Below are 24,260 nucleotides of genomic sequence, written 5' to 3' on the forward strand. Positions count from 1 at the left end.
AACCATATCAGTATTGCTATATACAGATGGCATTGTGATATTCTCTCCTGATAAAATACTCTCTGCAACATCTACTGAATATTCTTCATAATTGCACGCTTAAATGGAGATTTTGTACTAATATGTCAAAAATTTAAGCTATGCACTTTAGAACTCCATCTTTAAAGCAATGTAAATGTAAGTTTCACATTGGAGAAAATGAATTGGAATATACTGGTGTTATAAGAGTGTGTGTTTGTAATTTGTAATATCACATTGATTAACTGATAATTATTATGGGTCACAATGTTTAATGTTTTGAGTGTGGGTTTTGGCTCGCTTCAGAGTTGCCTCCCTTGGCAAACTTGTTTATTTACGGCTTTCATCATGCCGTATGTTCCACATAATTCCATAACGTTCTGAGAGAATAATGATGGAGCATAGCTTTGTTAGAATGCTTGAGAACTGTGTAAGAGCTATATAAAGGCTGGTTGTTGCGTTGTGCGACGGACTTTTCACATGACTGGATTTATACACATCTGTCTGCCATCGTCGGAAGACTGACGATGCTTGCCTGCTGTCATTGTAAACAACCGTCAATCAGTATATCTGTTCTCATTGTGAGTGTCAAGACTCTGGTGAGTTAATATTTTATATTTGTGACTCAATTGCATTGTATTAGAAATCTGTATTGTCATTTATTGTAGTTTGCTCATTGTTTGATCAAAATATTATTGAATATTTTAGACTTGTCTGTGTTCTATTTTGCTGGTTCAAATGGGATTCTTAGACCTTTTGTCACGGCACATTATTAACCGTAACACAGGCTCCTACAGATATCTAGGTCTGTGGTTTACAGAATACTGTGATTTACGTTCTGTAGTGAAACAACTCATCAAGTCTGCATCGCGAGCTCTGGGGCATGTGATGGGCAAGTACAAAGTCTTCATTGAGGGGAACTAGTCAAATGGGCCGAAGGACAAAAGGGCCGAGAAGTGCCAAGTCAAAGGGCCGATGGAAAAGTCAAAACGGCCGAGGTGAAAGTCAAATGGGCCGTGACAAAAAGTCAAAAGGGCCTTATTCCTAGTCAAATGGGCCGAACAGAAAAAAAAGTTTGGAAAGGTTGTACATTATTTATTGACACATATAGCATGGGAACATAATACCCCCATAACATTAATGTGAGCGGAGAGGGTTGAGCGTGCTTGCTATGTGTGGGAGACCGGATCGAAATGAGAGGAACAAGTACATTCGTTCATAATTTATACAAGTTCACATACACTTTGGAACGGTTCACTCGCAGGAAGGCGACTTTTTCGGGCGTGTATAAACATTGGCCGTTTTTCGTTTTCGCCTTCGTGCGAAAAGGGTGAACATTTGCAACAATGGGTTCGTGTGTTTATACAAGAACCCTAATCCCAGAGGAAGGCGACAACCACAATACGCTCATGTTCATATCATTCATACATATGTATTCATTAAATCATTATTTGAAATATGTACAAAGTATCATCTAACATGCTAATCATCGTATCATTTTATACTATATTTCACTTAAAATATGTACAAAGTCTCATCTAACATGTTAATCATCTTATCATTTATACTATATTTCACTTAAAGTTCAGTTAAGATGCTGTTCAATTTAAGAACATACGATGCACTGTCTGCATACTCGTACACCGTCATCTGGTTGGAATCCAACTTAATGGTTCCATGTTATCATTGGGAGATTGCCCTCTATCCACGTTGAGGTGACATAGTCTGCCAGACTATGACGTCGACACTGAGTCGAGATACTTTACTATGTAATTTATGAATTTTTATTTTTCGGCCATTTTGACTTTTCATTTCGGCCCATTTGACCTTTAGCCTCGGCCCTTTTGACTTTATTTTTCGGCCCTTTTGACTACAACCCCATTGAAGTAGCTCGTTTGTGGTATAGGCTTGAACGGATGGGGTCAAAAAGGCTCAATAATGCTATTCACCAATGGTCTAAAACTAGAGCAAAATCCTGGGAAACAAAAGTAGTGAACATATTTGAGGAATTTAACCTAATAGATGTGCTGACACTATCAACGCAGAGAACATTCTGGGTGATAAACAATGTTATTAAAAATATCTGTCAAATACTTTTTAACCGAACTGGAGAATTGAAGTAAATAATCTACCAAAATTTAGGACATATCAGTTGTTTAAACATGATTTGTGTACTGAATCCTAAGTCACACTCCCACGGCCGCACAGATCAATTGTCGCATCCCCGAGGTGTGGATCTCTAAAATTAGCCTTAGAAACGGGCACATTCAGCTCCCCTCTAATCCCAGCTGATGAACGTTATTGCAAACTCTGCAACACTCAGAGTGTAGAAGATGGGAACCATTTTGTCACATGTTGCCCGCCCTCCAGTGACATCAGATATCAACTTCACTCTCAATTATCCAGAGAAGTGCCTGAATTTGATTTTTGGACTCCGACGGTGATCTATTTAATTCAAAATATGTATTTTAATATAGCCCAAACAAGTTTTAAATGTTTAAGAAGGAAATGTTTATTTAGTAATATACTTCTGTTATTACTTGCTTCTTAATGTACCTATTTTATATCAAAACGTATATGTACAAACTGTGTGTGGTTGAGTGTCAACGTACAGTCTAAGGACTGTATATGTGCATGTATGTACAGCGTTATGAATAGTGTGTTGTATGCTTTGAGCTATGTACAGTGTTGAACTGTGTGAAGTATGTTATGCTTATAGTGGTGTTATGTTATACCTCTAGCATTCTGAATGATCAGATGTCATAATTTATATTTGGCAGTGCAGAATATGACATTTTGTAGCATGTATCCAAGCATGTATGTATGTATGTGTGTGTGTGTGTGTGTGTGTGTGTGTGTGTGTGTGTGTGTGTGTGTCTGTGTGTGTGTGTGGTGTGTGTTGTATGGTTATGTTTAATGAATAGTCATCTTCTATAGCGCACAAATAGTCTCCAAACACCAAGTGATTGCTCGCGGCGCTTTATAAGAATCTGATTATTATTATTACCCTGGATAACCTAAGCTGCCTGTTAGGCGCTAGAAGGTTATAGTCACATGACTTTATCCAACAGAGGCAATTTTGAACAAAGTCACGGTGAGACTACATGTGCTTGTTGTGGCGGAGGACTGAAGTCCTAGAAACTCTTTGTTTGTGAAAATATTTGTATCTGAAACTGGAAACTGCCGGAAACCAACAAGGTTAGTTTCTGGCTACTGGAAACTGCCGGAAACTAAGAAAGTTAGTTTCCAGAAAAAGGAAACTTACAGAAAAGTATCATTGCATAAAGCAACTGGAAACCATCATTGATGGGAACTTGCATGAAACGAACGTAGAGGAAATTACTTTGACTCAATATATACCAGTATATACAGCATATATCCAGAAACCTACAGTAACCTACGTTAAACTGTCTATGTATTACATGTATATAGGTTTCAGTTTAGTGATCTCAGTGTTTCTGTACACCAGAATTCAAATAAAAGATATTGTCACATGAAACAAGATTAATTTCAGGAAATGTTAAACCTAATTGAAAGAATATGGAAACTTAGATTCTACTTTGTCTGCTTTACTTTTTGTTAGGTAAACTTACAGATACCTTAAACTTATAAATTACTGAGGAATCGGTAAGGCTCCATTAGGTTTCAGTTACCCATTGGCTTTCCATTTGTAATGTTTCTCAAAGTGATGCATACTAATACAACTAACTGGGAGTGGTTATGCACATTACACATAACTGTAATAAAAAGGGCAATATTTTCGCAAATGTTCAATAAAGAACATAATACAGGCCGCAACAAAATATACAGTAGACTTATAGACATAAAATATATTTAAGTTTAACTTCATCTGCCAGTAGTGAATACTGTTAGGATTGAAAGAAAATGAAGTCAATGAACGTTTTGCCTTTTAATTATAGCATTATCATTATTAATCCAATATTATATTTATAAGCACTTTGGAACCTAATAAATTTATAAAAATGACTGTAATTTCTAGATATGTTATAGAGTACCTAAAATATAACGGAATCATATTTCACACACATTTGCCCTAAATTGTGTGACTTAGTACATGTTGTCTGTCTCGCCTAGTGGAATGATTTTGTTGAATGCTACAAGAAAATAAAAATAAAATACAGACATTAAACTTAAAACAACTAACGTTTTAACAAAACTAATGGGCTATTACCTTGTTCGAGAAATGTATCCATCAGTATCCACATAATGGAACGATATGCCATTCATCTGCAGCTGCACAAAACCTGTCCCATGTCACGTGACCGTGTTTCATTGGACACCAAAGATAATACACCTGGCAATTTTTATATAATGTCCACAATTCTTTAAAAATCAAATATTGTCGGTTAATCCTCGAAGGAAGGTGGCTGTGTTTACACGACAGAATGTGGGTGTATTCAGTGATGTCTTATCTGGAAGTAGACCTTTGTTATTACAGTGAAAATCCTTTGATGTTGGAGGGCTGACGGTGCATAAGGTTTTAAGGGATTAGCTTTCTGACCTACCTAACGAAAGAGGTAACCCTTGTTCACTTACATAATGAAAATCAATGAATTTGACCTCACTTAGCTTGTTTTGACAATCATTGATTGTCATTAATTGATATGAGTAAGCACCAACTCATCAATTTGGGTACATAATATGCTGGCCATACTTTCAAATTCATCACTTTCATTATGGCAAAACAGCAGGTACATCTGTAGAGTAAAAGTTTATTCCGACTTCATGAGGTGGAAGATATCTATGTATGGTACACTTTAGAGAAATGCTGCATCTTGGATGTCCTGGGTATGTTGTAGAGACTCAGCTGTTCCACTGTCGATGATATAGTCACCAAACATCCTGACATACGTAACCACAAACGTGTCAACAATGATTGAAAGGTATAAATATCCGCTGTGACAATAAATACAACAGATAACATAAATATATTTTACAATGCCATTGATGATTTGTCTGCAGGCAGAATAAGTGTAATTGCAATTTGCAGACGCAGTTTCATACTTAATGAAACTGCAGTGGTAGACTGGATGCGTACTATGTACATGTATTATGAAATTGTTTTATCATGATGCTGATTAAAATAATTTGTGCTAAGATGTCACTTTAATGAATAAAGTAAAATATTCTCTAAAATCTGGTATTTTCTACGTATATCACTTCGTTGTACAATTTATTTTATTTTCAACTTGGGAATTTAGTGTTACCTGCATGCTTATCATCACAGATTATGTCCACTGTCTCTCCAAATGCGGTCAACTTGAAAATCCCTGCGTGACGCCCTTATTGTTATTATATAAACATCATAAATGTCTACTTCACAGTAATAAACCACTCAGTACATACGTTAGTAACTCTTCAAACAACCCTACCTTTGACGGGGCCCTTTTGACAAATACGGCGCAAAAGATAAAAGTAATAAATCAATTAGCGTGTTATCGGTTAATTCTTACATCTCTGTTTGTTTTTTAACTCAGCTGATAGTTCCCTTTGCTGCACCTCCATGCATATATTACATAACATGTAGTACATAAGACCTTAATTTAAAATGTTGAATATTTAGTGCAGACATGAGAAATGCTAAATGGGAATCTTGTCGGGTAATCTGAGTGATGTTACCACTTATTATACCTGTTATAAATTCAATTAACTGACCATCAAGTGAATGATGACAAATAAACGGTTGTAGGTTTATATCTCCAAACGCGGTTACAGCAAGGAGTAGTAATCGCTGTATTGCATGCAGTATTAATTGTCTACAAAATCTAATACGCTGTGTGGTTTTAAAAAAATAATAGGTCATCAAACATCACATTGTTTCTTGATATGATTAAATATCGAGGCAAAAAACACAGAAATAGGATCAAATTGGATCGGTCATCATATGATCAACGCATCGGAAAATCTGAAAAAAGGTTTACACTGCTGGGGTACTTTTATTACGGGAAATACATCCAACCGTTCTTATTGTATCACTGTTTAGGTTGAAGAAATTCCTGCCAAGGTGACAGCTGCCCAGTCCCTTAGTCCGTCACGGTCGAGGGAGCAGGTGCTGCCCACCTGGCAGTCAGACCGCGTAATTAAAATTGTTGTCCCGAAACCGGCGCTTGATTTGAAATGAATGAGGCCCCGCGAGATGTGCTCACTGTGTAAATTATAAATAATCACATATATACTCATGCCAATAATGGTAGACACACACCCTTCACTCCACCGTTCACGTCACGTTCGATATACAGCATCAATACGGATTACATGTTGCATTTAACAAAAACAAATTGTAAAATCATACAGTGATTGTTTTTTATTGAACTGACAAGGCCACCACTAAAAAATACGGAGGCATATAACTGTTATAAATATTTATAATGTAATTCGTCAAAAATACTGAGGTGTAATGCAAACAGGCGTCGATTGTCTGTAAAATGTTTTGTTTTGCATGTTTTCCAACAAACTAAGTTACACTCATTAATGTGAAGTATCTGCAGAATTGCTGCACATATGCATTTGTGAATTGTATATTTTGAATATTATATTATCACAAGGTGATTTGAAGTATTTGGCATATGTTTGCACTTTATGACAGAAACATTTTACAGGTATTCTAAAATAATAGGAGATCTTTCGGTACTATTTTGAAGACAATTACAAAATTTGTTACACAAAATATTTTAAAACTGGATGTTACTGCACAACAGAAATGTATTTGTAGCCATAATACATCACACTAGAAATTACCGTCTGTGGAATAATAATGACATGAACACACTCCACCTCTTTTGGCACAAGGAGGTAAGATTATCTACCAAAAAATGAAAAATAACACATTTAAATTCACTGACATAGTAAAATCGAGTGATCGCCAGTCACATTCATCCACAAGTACTCCTTTACCATAAATTGATCCGTACCGTCGTTATGCAATCCCATTTACTGCTTATGTGCATACGAGAATGTTTACTGTGCCCAGGATATGGATAAACGATGTGAGGGCGTCACAAATATATAACCGTTATCCATCAAGATAGTGCATGTTTGACTGTTCCGCTAAAATGTCACAAATATCACCTTATAAAATAATAAACATTTCCTAATCATAGTTTGCATAATTAATTCATTTGTCATAATGTGCTGATCATTAGTAGATGTACATGAAAGCCAGGTTTTCAGCGGCGATGACTATAAGGGTTAACCCCAGAACGTTAAGTCGATATTGAATTGAGGTTTAAAATAAAATTACACAAGGTTTTCATACAATAACCGGGCTTAGCCTTTCATGAACACTCTGTGTATAATTTTCATAGTTATTTTTTTTCTACGTCAAATGAGATCCTATTAAGCAGATATTCGAGACTGAGCGTATTTTATTATTGTGTCACATGCCAATCTACCAAACACACGCACGCGAGCACGCACGCACGCATGCACGCACGCACGCACACACACACACACACACACATACATACATACATACATACATACATACATACATGTATACTACATACATACATGTATATGAACACAATAAAAGCAACAAAACCCTTTCCACGTCCATAAGAAATCTCTGCTAAATGCTGTACAAATGTGACTATATCATGGGCAGATATTTGTTTCAGAATTATTACAGCTGCACAATGTTGTTTGTAAACAAATCCAGGGAATGTCACCATGCGATACGATGACAGAGCATGTGTTTATGAATCACTATGAAATAATGATGTTTGCGAAAAGGTGAGCGTATCCTGCCCCACTGGTGGCACCTGTAAGAAACATATGCAATTGTTCACCTGAAATAATACGGGAACGTATGGTATAAGTCAAAAGAGGGAATTGCATCGGACATCATTTTGCCATTGATGCGTCAAATTTGGAAAAGACACTGATATGCTAAAGCGGCATCCTGACAACAGACCCTGCTGAGACTGGATTTCGTTAAAATTATTGTTATATTAAAATAACGTATTGATAAAAAGTAGAACATATATACATAGACACACACATATGTACATACAAAAAATTTAACACACACTATAATGTGATGAAATACACCTGAGTACACACAATAATTTAAGAAGAGATGTGAAGCTGACGAGGACTTTACATTTTTGAAAGGAGTGCAGCGAGTGGCTTATAAGACATTCTATTATCCATTAGAGATACTAGTCGACTGGTGGTAGTTGAAGAAAACCTGGTTCTACTGATTCTACGTAATTCCAGATATCGTAACGTAAATCAGAGCATACGGGACAACCACCAACAATAAAGTGAACTTCATCCTCAACAGTATTAAATCTACAAAGTTTACCAAATTTTAATTAAAAAGAAGCTAAAGTAAAAAAGACAATGAGATACAGAATGCGCGACAAAACAATTATTATAATCATTGTCACAAATAATTATCTCATTGTGTCGCATTAATAAAACAACGATACATTTAAAAATATTCGGTACATTTACAGAAAGCATAAGAAAAATGCTTTTTGGGCGACATTATCAATGTATTTGTTTTTGACGTGCTAGAACCCCTAGATAAATTATTTAATGTAATGTAATTAATGTTTTTGTGATATTAGCTGGCATTGAATATTGAAATGGATATCCACTGGACAAATATTCTGTACAGGTAACAATTACAAAAAATTAATTACCTGAACTATATTCCGAAGTGGATCATATCCATCTGGATGCCGCTGTACAAAGTGATCTTAGTGCTATAAGGTGTCCGTCACTCCCATATCTTAACCAAGGACTTACGACAGTCTTAGCGCTAAGGTAGTTTGAACGTTGGTGATCACAGGCTTGGATCACAGACAGATCTTGACGTTGCCTTTTATCCCAATTTACATGTGTTGCCTTGGCCCTCGTGATCATGCAGGATCTATCACATGCAAAAGAACCTAATACTACATGTGTCCATCCTAAGTACAGTGACTTTACGGACAAATTACTTCAGTAACATGGTATGGATTGCCCGTCATTTATCTTCAATCACTCATTGGGAACAGTGACATCAAAACATAATGATTTCATTTCATTTCATTTTACTCTACGACTCGAGGCAGACAGTGCAAACTTTGTAAACTTAATGTATCGTTATTCTGCTTGATAAAGGTGCAGCTGAACGCTGATATCGCCTCCAGTTGCCCACTGGTTATTCCCGGACGTGCACACGTTGCCAGGCTGCCTTTGAAATGCTTAAGTCTGTTGCACTTTGAGCATGTCGTGTAGTGCGAAATATATGACCTGGAATTTGCTACCAGTGACATTTTTATCATCTAGGGTAGAACATTGAATACTTTGCATGTGGCTTTAGAATTTAGTTGGGCTCGGGATTGGCGACGAAAGACGGGGCGAAATTTAAGGATACGTTTAAAGTATTAGAGTATTTAGAGTATTACTTCTGCATATATCAAAGGTCCTCGTTGTGATGCCTTGTCTTCTCCTATCTTACTGTGCAAACAAAAGGCCAGAAGCTAAGGTTCATGGACTGACATGTTCGTGAAACCCCTTTCATGAAATTGTATCTTTATTTTATTCATTTGATTTTGAACCTACAATCCGAACCTTTATTTATCGGACAAAATGTTATGGAATCATCAGAAGAAAAAGAAATGCTAGCGTTTAGCTAACTTTGTCCGCAAGTGTCGGATGAGATCAGTTTGCAGAGCCATCAAAGCATTCTGAGAGTATTTAACAACAAGGCCAACTTGCAAGTGTAAAATATGTCAGACTTTACATCATCAGCAGCCTCTTTGAAAATGTGGCTCCATTAAGATTAGATGTCGTGATATTTGTAAACAACTGTGAAGTGTCATCGGTATATTTCTGGGAACATGTAGAATGTAAATATCACAAACACATGGAATGGCAAGTCAATTATTAAATACCGATTATATCATAAAATTTATTTATGAATCACTTTTAAAGAGTGGTAATACCAGGTGTTCGCAAAAAGTGAGTGAAACCTACCTCACCCGTCACAAACACATGGAAAGGCAATTATCAAACTGAAAAAGATGCAAAGTTATGACATTATTTTGAAATATCCTCAACGTGTCTGAAATAAAACGCTTTTAAAGCTTTACTTAGGCCTTGAAGGCTGTAATCACTTTTGAACAAGCGTCCTATGACGCGGTTTGAAATGTTCATAGAAAGTGCATTGTACCTCAAATGTTTGAAATAGAGACACGGTTTGTTGGAGATGTTGGAAGAAATCTCGACATAAATAATAGTTGACATTTGGAAAGTTGACCTCATCACACTTGTCCTCCATATTGATGCGCAGAGCACAGCTTGATGTTGGCGTTTTGTTCGAGCATGAAATTTCTTTAATGCTTTGTTTGTTTGTTGTTGTAACGCAGCATTCAGCAATATACCAGCTGTATAATGACGATCTGTACATGATCACGCCTGGACTGGTCAGCAAGCGTTACCACCTAAAACAAGACCAATTCTAACCCGAATCTTGACGGGTTTCTTTGATATTGACAAGGAACAATTATTTTTCCCTAGCATTTGGCTAGCGGGCGAGTAACTATTTCGAACGCTGCCTACATGTGTGCAATAAAACACATCCCAAAACATCCATACTTGTAGTGGCCATTTGGAAAATTTGGACTAATGACGCTTAATTGGCGTAATTGTCGTAACTTACACCAAGTTTGTCTGGTGAGTGAATGATCGAGTTGGGCTTCCCGACGCTTTGAACAGTATTCCAGTTATCAGATCTTGTGTTGGAGCACAGCCAATGCAAATATTGACCTTTAACATTTTGCTGAAACTCACGAGCATGGGCGCTGGCAAACCCGGAAAATCAACAATCACCGGTACCAAGGGACGTAACTCCGCACAGCATATTGTTGTGTCTCAGCAATCCCAACTGAGGGCCAACATTGCGTTACAAGGAGACGCATTCGTGACCAACTTCGTGTTATTCCGGGACAAGCCGAATACCGACTCGTGCCCCTCTGGAAGGATTTCATATTGGCGTAGGAACATCGGAACTACTTCAAATAGGAACGATAACTCTATTCCTGTTTGATTCCAATGGTACTTAATATCACCGAAGTACTCATACATTGTATTGCTGTTTTTGTTTTTACTATTTATTCTAAAGAATTAAACCTCCTTGGTACAACTAAAAGAAAGAAAACAACATATTTGTTAAAGACATATTCTGACGTAATTATTACCAGATATTCACCTTATATTTCCAATTATATTTCTGAAAAGGGTTTCATAATCACAAATGGGATTTGTTTTATTGAATACGCAAATAAAATTTGTAAACAAAAACGCTACATGAAATCCCAAAGCAGAAACTCAAAAATGACTTTTATAATATTTCAAACTGAACATACGTGTAACCTTGCTGTCATACCACAAGTGGATTTTTAACTGAATTCGCTGAAAATATATTAATGACCACAAGAAGGTCAGACTAAAATATTCCCAGAGAATTTAAATATATGCCCAATGTTAAAGATTAAAGTTGATTAGTTACATACAGATATAATATTATTGTTTTGAAACTCGTAGCGATTTATAATTACATTTCCTAAAATTGTTGGAAGCGCACGTACAATCTCCATAGCAAGCCCGCAGAAACATCCTCAGTTGGACCCATGAGAGCCGTTATGTCAACAAACGCACGTGCGTGTATTTGAAGCTCTCACCGTCAATCGCATGATTCTTATCAAAACACCATAATAGGCAGCAAAATTATGTTAGCTAAGTTCTTTGTACTTTCAATATGACGATATATATTTTTCATATTTTTAAACAATGCCATAATGCCATAAACGATTTAAGTACTCCGTATTATTTTTACCAAAGCACAGCAGTCATTTACGCGCGTTCTTATTGGTTTGTCGTATTTTCGCACATAACAAGCATCGAGAGGGGGACGAGTCTTCTTGCAGGTTACGGAAAGGGCGAGTGGTGACGAATGATAGCAAGCATCGAGAGGGGGACGAGGCTTCTGGCAGGTTACGGAAAGGGGCGAGTGGTGACGAATGAAGGAGACGAGTACATACCTAGAGCCTTGAGCGCGAAGAACGGCGAGAATGGTCAAACCGGAAAGTTTAAATGTCCTCGGAGTGTACATGTGTAGCTCCATTACTTGCTGAAAATTTCAATACAAAATGCATGGATTGCAGTTCATTCTATATTGACATTGTAAATATCTACCTTTATCACAAAATTTCATTGTGGTTATCATAATTTCGAGATACGTCCGCCTTTGTGTGTATGATTAGACCCACAATAATAAGCGAAAATGCATGTTTTCCCAGTTTTAAGTTGACTAAGCTCTATCCGAACTTATCATTTAAGGTGATTGTTTCTTCATTTAGTTTCCATGTTATTGACATATTAAATGGTGATTTACATTCAGAGAAAATATAGAAATAGTAAGTTGTTCATTTTTCAAGAGATATATGTGAAACCCATATGAAAATGCATGTTTTCCTATCTTTGTTGACTAAGCTTGACCTTTCTCATCATTTGAGGTGATTTTTTGTACTTAGTACATGTTGTCTGTCTCGCCTAGTGGAATGATTTTGTTGAATGCTACAAGAAAAAAATAAAAATAAAATACAGACATCAAACTTAAAAACAACTAACGTTATAACAAAACTAATGGGCTATTACCTTGTTCGAGAAATGTATCCATCAGTATCCACATAATGGAACGATATGCCATTCATCTGCAGCTGCCCAAAAACCTGTCCCATGTCACGTGACCGTGTTTCATTGGACACCAAAGATAATACACCTGCCAATTATTTACATAATGTCCACAATTCTTTTAAATAATCAAATATTATCGGTTAATCCTCGAAGGAAGGTGGCTGTGTTTACACGACAGAATGTGGGTGTATTCAGTGATGTCTTATCTGGAAGCAGACCTTTGTTATTACATTGAAAATCCTTTGATGTTGGAGGGATGACGGTGCATATTGTTTTAAGGGATTAGCTTTCTGAACTACCTAACGAAATAGGTACTAGTACCCCTTGTTCACTTACATAATGAAAATCAATGAATTCGAAGCTTGTTTTGACAGTCATTGATTATGGCAAAACAGCAGGTACATCTGTAGAGTAAAAGTTTATTCCGACTTCATGAGGTGGAAGAGATCTATGTATGGTACACTTTAGAGAAATGCTGCATCTTGGATGTCCTAGGTATGTTGTAGAGACTCAGCTGTCTCCACTGTCGATGATATAGTCACCAAACATCCTGACATACGTAACCACAAACGTGTCAACAATGATTGAAAGGTAAAAATATCCGCTGTGACAATAAATACAACAGAAAACATAAATATATTTTACAATGCCACTGATGATTTGTCTGCAGGCAGAATAAGTGTAATTGCGTTCGCAGACGCAGTTTCATACTTAATGAAACTGCAGTGTAGACTGGATGCGTACTATGTACATGTATTATGAAATTGTTTTATCATGATGATGATTAAAATAATTTGTGCTAAGATGTCACTTTAATGAATTTCATTGTTGTTGCCATATCATGAATAAAGTAAAATATTCTCTAAAATCTGGTATTTTCTACGTATATCACTTCGTTGTACAATTTATTTTATTTTCAACTTTGGAATTTAGTGTTACCTGCATGCTTATCATCACAGATTATGTCTAATGTTCTACAAATGCGGTCAACTTGAAAATCCCTGCGTGACGCCCTTATTGTTGTTATAAACATCACAAATGTCTACTTCACAGTAATAAACCACTTCAGTATACGTTAGTAACTCTTCAAACAACCCTACCTTTTGACGGGGCCCTTTTGACAAATACGGCGTGCAAGATAAAAGTAATAAATCAATTAGCGTGTTATCGGTTAATCCTTACATCTGTGTTTGTTTTTAACTCAGCTGATAGTTCCTTTGCTGCACCTCCATGCATATATTACATAACATGTAGTACATAAGACCTTAATTTAAAATGTTGAATATTTAGTGCAGACATGAGAAATGCTAAATGGGAATCTTTGTCGGGTAATCTGAGTGATGTTACCACTTATTATACCTGTTATAAATTCACTAACTGACCATCAAGTGAATGATGACAAATAAACGGTTGTAGGTTTATATCACCAAACACGGTTACAGCAAGGGAGTAGTAATCGCTGTATCACATAAACCCTAGGGGGTACAAATACATAAATCACTAACTGGCATCGTTATAAATGAAACCCAGTCATTAAAACTACTCATTTCGACCTTTAATTGACTTAAATCGACCTTTTTGACAACAGTGCACAATTCACACCCGCGAACGAAATTTCAACCAATCAGAGCGGCGCGTCTCTGTGACGTCATATGAGGAATAGCTTTGAGAGCCGATGCAGAATTCATCTACATTTTAGGGGGTAAATTATCTTGTTTACAGGCTTGTATAAACCTGAAATCGTGACAGTTGTTGGGGAAAATGAAAGCTATATGTTCTCACAATCTACTGTCATTTAATTTTGTCTCCTGCTTTGCCTAGTTTCCGAGTTACAACTTGTTTTCATAGACGATTCTGTCAAAATCGATTGGTGTCGTTAGGCCCTATTTGTATAATGACTGATCTAAATTGATCCCATTTCTGTGTTTTTTTACCTCGATATTTAATCATGTCGTGTAAAAATCTGTTGGTATTCTAAAAACAGTGTCGGCCCATAAGTTTTCACATGCAATACAGCAATTAATACTCCCTTGTTGTAACCCGTGTTAGGTGGTATAAACCTACACATGTTATTTGTCATCATTCACTTGATGGTCAGTTAATGAATTTATAACAGGTATAATTAGTGGTAACACACTTAGATTACCCGACAAAGGTTCCCATTTGGCATTTCTTGTGTCTGGAGTAAATATTCAACATTATAAACATCGATCAAAGAATTAACCGATAACACGCTGATTGATTAATTACTTTTATCTTACACAGCGGAATTGTCAAAAGGTAGTGTTTATGTATGTAGATTTACTAATCTATACTGAATACACTCTGTCGTGTCGGTGTCTGCGTAAAAACAACGTGCTTCGTTCAAAGGATTAACCGGCAATACATTGATTGATTGCCCATTATTGGCTAACTAAATTACTGTTATTAAAGAAAGGCGGACATTATGCAATTAGTTGCCAGGTGTGCTATCTTGGGTGGCCAATGAGACTATACACCAATACCTGAAAAGATTGATCACTTTTCGTATATTAAACTGTTAAAAGACACATCATTTGGAACAGTTTTGTGGACATTGATGGATACATTCCTCGAACAAGGTAATGGCCTGATATTGTTCCTATAACTTTAATCTGTTTTAATTTTAATATTTGCATTTTGTTTTTATTCATTTGTCGTAGCATTCAACAGAATCATTGTTTTTTTCGCCGTGAAGTGTAATGAGACAGAAAACATACACTAGGGTGTGTGTGCGGATTATGATTCACATTGGCAAACTATAAAATGTCTAGCTATTACAGTTCTGTTATAAATTCACTATAAGTATCAGCAGATCGTCTGCTTTATATTAAGTTTCAAAATGCATACAAGTATGATAACAAACTAATTAGGATTATAAGACAAAATATAAAGACGCACATTGACTAGTATCTACATACTGGTGAGTGGACATTAACCATGTGAATGTAGCAAGAAATTTATCGGGCAGTATTGTAACTTCGACCCCCACCTCGCTTCCGTGGAAGAAATCGTTATGTTATAAGTTGTGTCATGCAAAATCCGTTTGGTTATGATTCCAATACATATTTAACTACGAGTAGAAAGTAGTTTTGATTTTCTAACTTGATGAAAACAAACTATAATCTCATTAATTCTAACAGACTTTACGATTTTCCAAAATGGCGGCGCCCTGTCGGGAACATCCGCCAGTCTGAGGATAAATGCTATTTAGGTTTGTTTTCACCGAGTTACAAAATCAAAACTACTTTCTACTGGTAGTAAAATATTCATTTTATTGATGGCCAATAGGATTTTGCATGACATAGCGTATAACATAACAATTTCTCTCCTGGCAGCGAGGTGGGTGTCAATATAATACTACTTACAATATTATTGTTACTTCGACCACAACCTCACTTCCGAGGAAGAAATCGTTATGTTACAAGTTGTGTCATGGAAAATCTTTATGGTCATCAATCATATACATATTTTACTACAACTAGTAAGTAGTTTTGATTCTTTAACTTCCGTGAAGCGATCTGAACACAAGTAAGATATCGTTTCAGGCTTCCACAACGCTCGCTTCGCACTCACAAACATAACCCATTTAGCACGAACTGCAGGGTCCTGTGGAAATCTGTGCATGGTGACACCATCGCCCGACCCCTAGGAGACAATTGACGACAAAGCAACGATTCGGCATGTCGTCGTTGATGTCGAGAAATCATCAAAATGATGAGCATGCTACACACTTTCTATACAACTAACTGAAAATCGTTCCTCATATGACGTCACTGCAGTGCTCTGGCGACAGAGTTACGTAACCTGTCTGTGGTTTCGTTGGCGGGCGAGAGAGAAGCAGGCGACTTTTTGGCCACTTTTAATCGCTCGGTATTAATTAACCACAAGTTTTTAAAGAATAAATTTGGTGTTCCGCATAAGACTAACCACAAATCTTTCATATGTAATGGTTAAAAGAGTAACAAAAAACAAAGTTTAGTGGTTCTTTAAGACCTTAATTTAAAATGTTGTATATTTAGTGCAGACATGAGAAATGCTAAATGGGAATCTTTGTCGGATAATCTGAGTGATGTTACCACTTATTATACCTGTTATAAATTCACTAACTGACCATCAAGTGAATGATGACAAATAAACGGTTGTAGGTTTATATCACCAAACACGGTTACAGCAAGGGAGTAGTAATCGCTGTATTGCATGCAGTATGAATTGTCTACACAATCTTAGGGATATACGCTGTGTGGTTTTAAAATAATAGGTCATCAAACATCACATTGTTTCTTGACATGATTAAATATCGAGGCAAAAAACACAGAAATAGGATCAAATTGGATCGGTCATCATATGATCAACGCATCGGAAAATCTGAAAAAGGTTTACACTGCTGGAGTACTTTATTACGGGAAATACATCCACCGTTCTTATTGTATCACTGTTTAGGTTGAAGAAATTCTGCCAAGGTGGACAGCTGCCCAGTCCCTGTGTCCGTCACGGTCGAGGGAGCAGGTGCTGCCCACCTGGCAGTCAGACCGCGTACTAAAATTGTTGTCCCGAAACCGGCGCTTGATTTGGAATGAATGAGGCCCCGCGAGTTGTGACGGACATTGTAAAAACAAACAATTTACATAAACACATATTGCAGTTATCAGTGTTTTTCTAAACTTGTGAAGGGTAAGCAGGCTATTAGCATGTTTACAATAGAATTGAAAAAAATATAATTGAGTACCCATAAGTCTTTGTTTGAAATGCCGCCAACTTTGTTCAAACGTACACGCGCGAGATTGGAAAGAACTTCGTTGTTGTTGTTTTGAAGTAAAGTCTATGAGAGTAAGCTGTACTATTTAACATTTTCAATCGCATTTAACGTGATAAAGAATATTTGTAACACTGAAATGTTTGTCAACAGACCTCTTTCTCCCATGGGTCAACCTTGGTTTGGTGTGCCATTTGTTCATGTGATATATAATACAGTGAGCACATATATATATTGTCATATATTGTCGATTGTCTGTAAAATGTTTTGCTTTGCATGTTTTCCAACAAACTAAGTTACACTCATTAATGTGAAGTATCTGCAGAATTGCTGCACATATGCATTTGTGAATTGTATATTTTGAATATTATATTATCACAAGGTGATTTGAAGTATTTGGCATATGTTTGCACTATGACAGAAACATTTTACAGGTATTCTAAATAATAGGAGATCTTTCGGTACTATTTGAAGACAATTACTAAATTTGTTACACAAAATATTTTTAAAACTGGATGTTACTGCACAACAGAAATGTATTTGTAGCCATAATACATCACACTAGAAATTACCGTCTGTGGAATAATAATGACATGAACACACTCACCTCTTTTTGACATAAGGATGTAAGATTATCTACAAAAACATGAAAATAACACATTTAAATTCACTGACATAGTAAAATCGAGTGATCGCCAGTCACATTCATCCACAAGTACTCCTTTACCATACATTGATCCGCATGTCGTTATGCAATCGCATTTACTGCTTATGTGCATACGAGAATGTTTACTGTGCCCAGGATATGGATAAACGATGTGAGGGCGTCACAAATATATAACCGTTATCCATCAAGATAGTGCATGTTTGACTGTTCCGCTAAAAATGTCACAAATATCACCTTATAAAATAATAAACATTTCCTAATTATAGTTTGTATAATTAATTCATTTGTCATAATGTGCTGATCATTAGTAGATGTACATGAAAGCCAGGTTTTCGAAGTATGATGACTATAAGGGTTAACCCCAGAACGTTAAGTCGATATTGGATTGAGGTTTAAAAATAAAATTGAACAAGGTTTTCATACAATAACCGCTTAGCCTTTTCATGAACACTCTGTGTATAATTTTCAAAGCTATTTTTTTTCTACGTCAAATGAGATCCTTTTAAGCAGATATTCGAGACTGAGCGTATTTTATTATTGTGTCACATGCCAATCTACCAAACACACGCACGCGCACGCACGCACGCACGCACGCACGCACGCACGCACGCACGCACGCACACACACACACACACACACACACACACACACACACACACACACACACACACACACACACATACATACATACATACATACATACATACATACATACATACATACATACATACATACATACATACATACATACATACATACATACATACATACATGTATATGAACACAATAAAAGCAACAAAACCCTTTCCACGTCCATAAGAAATCTCTGCTAAATGCTGTACAAATGTGACTATATCATGGGCAGATATTTGTTTCAGAATTATTACAGCTGCACAATGTTGTTTGTAAACAAATCGGGTCTGGACCAGACAATCCAGGGAATGTCACCATGCGATACGATGACAGAGCATGTATTTATGAATCACTATGAAATAATGATGTTTGCGAAAAGGTGACCGTATCCTGCCCCACTGGTGGCACCTGTAAGAAACATATGCTAAGTCTAGACAATTGTTCACCTGAAATAATACGGGAACGTATGGTATAAGTCAAAAGAGGGAATTGCATCGGACATCATTTTTGCCATTGATGCGTCAAATTTGGAAAAAAGACACTGATATGCTAAAGCGGCATCCTGACAACAGACCCTGCTGAGACTGGATTTCGTTAAAATTATTGTTATATTAAAATAACGTATTGATAAAAAGTAGAACATATATACATAGACACACACATATGTACATACAAAAAATTTAACACACACTATAATGTGATGAAATACACCCGAGTACACACAATAATTTAAGAAGAGATGTGAAGCTGACGAGGACTTTACATTTTGAAAGGAGTGCAGCGAGTGGCTTATAAGACATTCTATTATCCATTAGAGATACTAGTCGACTGGTGGTAGTTGAAGAAAACCTGGTTCTACTGATTCTACGTAATTCCAGATATCGTAACGTAAATCAGAGTATACGGGACAACCAACAATAAAGTGAACTTCATCCTCAACAGTATTAAATCTACAAAGTTTACCAAATTTTAATTAAAAAGAAGCTAAAGTAAAAAAGACAATGAGATACAGAATGCGCGACAAAACAATTATTATAATCATTGTCACAAATAATTATCTCATTGTGTCGCATTAATAAAACAACGATACATTTAAAAATATTCGGTACATTTACAGAAAGCATAAGAAAAATGCTTTTTGAGCGACATTATCAATGTATTAGTTTTGACGTGCTAGAACCCCTAGATAAATTATTTAATGTAATGCAATTAATGTTTTGTGATATTAGCTGGCATTGAATATTGAAATGGATATCCACTGGACAAATATTCTGTACAGGTAACAATTACAAAAAATTAATTACCTGAACTATATTCCGAAGTGGATCATATCCATCTGGATGCCGCTGTACAAAGTGATCTTAGTGCTATAAGGTGTCCGTCACTCCCATATCTTAACATGAACTTACGACAGTCTTAGCGCTAAGGTAGTTTGAACGTTGGTGATCACAGGCTTGGATCACAGACAAATCTTGACGTTGACGTTCCCAATTCACATGTGTTGCCATGGCCCTCATGATCATGCAGGATCTATCACATGCAAAAGAACCTAATACTACATGTGTCCATCCTAAGTACAGTGACTTTACACACAAATTACTTCAGTAACATGGTATTGATTGCCCGTCATTTATCTTCAATCACTCATTGGCGACATGACATTTTCTGATATATCCTTCTGGTTCTCCACTCCAAGGTATTAACTGCAGACAGAGCAGATTTGTGATCTTACTGTATCGTTATTCTGCTTGATAAAGGTGCAGTTTAACGCTGATATCGCCTCCAGTTGCCCACTGGTTATTCCCGGACGTGCACACGTTGCCAGGCTGCCTTTGAAATGCTTAAGTCTGTTGCACTTTGATCATGTCGTGTAGCGCGAAATATATGACCTCGAATTTGCTACCAGTGACATTTTTTTCATCCTTTGGTGATTAAGGTACGCTAGGGTAGAACATTGAATACTTTGCATGTGGCTTTAGAATTTAGTTGGGCTCCGGATTGGCGACGATAGACGGGGTGAAATTTAAGGTTACGTTTAAAGTTGATTTCATGTTCTTAATATCCTCTAACTTTGCCGGGCATGTGACACCACGTCCTCTGAGTATTACTTCTGCATATATCAAAGGTCCTCGTTGTGATGCCTTGTCTTCTCCTATCTTACTGTGCAAACAAAAGGCCAGAAGCTAAGGTTCATGGACTGACATGTTCGTGAAACCCCTTTCATGGAATTGTATCTTTATTTTATTCATTTGATTTTGAACCTACAATCCGAACCTTTATTTATCGGACAAAATGATATGGAATCATCAGAAGAAAAAGAAAAAGAAATGCTAGCGTTTAGCTAACTTGGTCCGCAAGTGTAAGATGAGATCAGTTTGCAGAGCCATCAAAGCATTCTGAGAGTATTTAACAACAAGGCCAACTTGCAAGTGTAAAATATGTCAGACTTTACATCATCAGCAGCCTCTTTGAAAATGTGGCTCCATTAAGATTAGATGTCGTGATATTTGTAAACAACTGTGAAGTGTCATCGGTATATTTCTGGGAACATGTAGAATGTAAATATCACAAACACATGGAAAGGCAAGTCAATTATTAAATACCGATTATATCATAAAATTTATGTATGAATCACTTTTAAAGAGTGGTAATACCAGGTGTTCGCAAAAAGTGAGTTAAACCTACCTCACCCGTCACAAACACATGGAAAGGCAAATCAATTATCAAACTGAAAAAGATGCAAAGTTATGACATTATTTTGAAATATCCTCAATGTGTCTGAAATAAAACGCTTTTAAAGCTTTACTTAGGCCTTGAATGCTGTAATCACTTTTGAACAAGCGTCCTATGACGCGGTTTGAAATGTTCATAGAAAGTGCATTGTACCTCAAATGTTTGAAATAGAGACACGGTTTGTTGGAGATGTTGGAAGATATCTCGACATAAATAAAAGTTGACATTTGGAAAGTTGACCTCATCACACTTGTCCTCCATATTGATGCGCAGAGCACAGCTTGGATGTTGGCGTTTTTGTTCGAGCATGAAATTTCTTTAATGCTTTGTTTGTTTGTTGTTGTAACGCAGCATTCAGCAATATACCAGCTGTATAATGACGATCTGTACATGATCACGCCTGGGACTGGTCAGCAAGCGTTACCACCTAAAACAAGACCAATTCTAACCCGAATCTTGACGGGTCTCTTTGATATTGACAAGGAACAATTACTTTTCCCTAGCATTTGGCTAGCTGGCGAGTAACTATTTCGAACGCTGCCTACATGTGTGCAATAAAACACATCCCAAAACATCCATACTTGTAGTGGCCATTTGGAAAATTTGGACTAATGACGCTTAATTGGCGTAATTGTCGTAACTTACACCAAGTTTGTCTGGTGAGTGAATGATCGAGTTGGGCTTCCCGACGCTTTGAACAGTATTCCAGTTATCAGATCTTGTGTTGGAGCACAGCCAATGCAAATATTGGACCTTTAACATTTTGCTGAAACTCACGAGCATGGGCGCTGGCAAACCCGGAAAAATCAACAATCACGGGTACCAAGGGACGTAACTCCGCACAGCATATTGTTGTGTCTCAGAAACCCCAACTGAGGGCCAACATTGCGTTACAAGGAGACGCATTCGTGACCAACTCGTGTTATTCCGGGACAAGCCGAATAGCGACTCGTGCCCCTCTGGAAGGATTTCATATTGGCGTAGGAACATCGGAACTACTTCAAATAGGAACGATAACTCTATTCCTGTTTGATTCCAATGGTACTTAATATCACCGAAGTACTCATACATTGTATTGCTGTTTTTGTTTTGCTATTTATTCTAAAGAATTAAACCTCCCTGGTACAACTAAAAGAAAGAAAACAACATATTTGTTAAAGACATATTCTGACGTAATTATTACCAGATATTCACCTTATATTTCCAATTATATTTCTGAAAAGGGTTTCATAATCACAAATGGGATTTGTTTTATTGAATACGCAAATAAAATTTGTAAAAAAAACGCTACATGAAATCCCAAAGCAGAAACTCAAAAATGACTTTATAATATTTGTTAATATGATTAGTTACATACAGATATAATATTATTGTTTTGAAACTCGTAGCGATTTATAATTACATTTCCTAAAATTGTTGGAAGCGCACGTACAATCTCCATAGCAAGCCCGCAAGATCGTCAGAAACACCCTCAGTTGGACCCATGAGAGCCGTTATGTCAACAAACCCACGTGCGTGTATTTGAAGCTCTCACCGTCAATCGCATGATTCTTATCAAAAACACCATAATAGGCAGCAAAATTATGTTAGCCAAGTTCTTTGTACTTTCAATATGACGATATATATTTTCATGATTTTTTAAACAATGCCATAATGCCATAAACGATTTAAGTACTCCGTATTATTTTTACCAAAGCACAGCAGTCATTTACGCGCGTTCTTATTGGTTTGTCGTATTTTCGCACATAACAAGCATCTAGAGGGGGACGAGTCTTCTGGCAGGTTACAGAAAGGGGCGAGTGGTGACGAATGAAGGAGACGAGTACATACCTAGAGCCTTGAGCGCGAAGAACGGCGAGAATGGTCAAACCGGAAAGTTTAAATGTCCTTTCAATACAAAATGCATGGATTGCAGTTCATTCTATATTGACATTGTAAATATCTACCTTTATCACAAAATTTCATTGTGGTTATCATAATTTCGAGATACGTCCGCCTTTGTGTGTATGATTAGAACCACAATAATAAGCGAAAATGCATGTTTTCCCAGTTTTAAGTTGACTAAGCTCTATCCGAACTTCATTTAAGGTGATTGTTTCTTCATTTAGTTTCCATGTTATTGACATATTAAATGGTGATTTACATTCAGAGAAAATATAGAAATAGTAAGTTGTTCATTTTTCAAGAGATATATGTGAAACCCAAATGAAAATGCATGTTTTCCCATTTCTTAGTTGACTAAGCTTGACCTTTCTCATCATTTGAGGTGATTGTTTTGTATTTAGTTTCCGTATTATGGAAGTGAAAATGGGGATTTATATTCAGAGAAAGTATAAAAATAGTCGGTTGTTCATTTTACAAGAGATATTTCAGTAATAAGGAATCTAATGTTGAACTTGGTGGCGGTGGTCATCATCTTAGTGTTAAATATTTCAGCGAATGTGTTCGATTTTGGTGAAGATTAATCCACATGAATTCAAATAGAATTCACATGCTTTTATATCATATTTATAGAACAAATGATTACATATACACTCTACAAAAAAAGAAACGCATAAGCCATTTTTAGAAGAATTTCTTGCGTTAGTTTAAATTATAGGTTAGACCACGAGGGACCCAGTGTTTAACCGTTGAAATGCTGACTTAAACCCCTAGGCGCGTAGCGCCGAGGGATTTATCTCAGCATTTCAACGGTTAAACACGGGGCCCCGAGTGGTCTAACCT

General features: G+C 36.5%; 1 long non-coding RNA gene across 1 annotated transcript; it reads left to right on the forward strand.

Moving 5' to 3' along the window:
• The first annotated feature begins 1,417 nt into the window (after window positions 1–1,417).
• LOC124254541 lies at window positions 1,418–1,787 on the forward strand. The gene is made up of 2 exons (XR_006892485.1): window positions 1,418–1,485; window positions 1,551–1,787. It is a non-coding gene; the product is annotated as an uncharacterized LOC124254541 (long non-coding RNA).
• Window positions 1,788–24,260: the final 22,473 nt, after the last annotated feature.

Source organism: Haliotis rubra, unplaced genomic scaffold, assembly GCF_003918875.1.
Source record: "Haliotis rubra isolate DU_JTF1 unplaced genomic scaffold, ASM391887v1 Scf574, whole genome shotgun sequence".
NCBI classification, from domain to species: Eukaryota; Metazoa; Mollusca; class Gastropoda; order Lepetellida; family Haliotidae; genus Haliotis; species Haliotis rubra.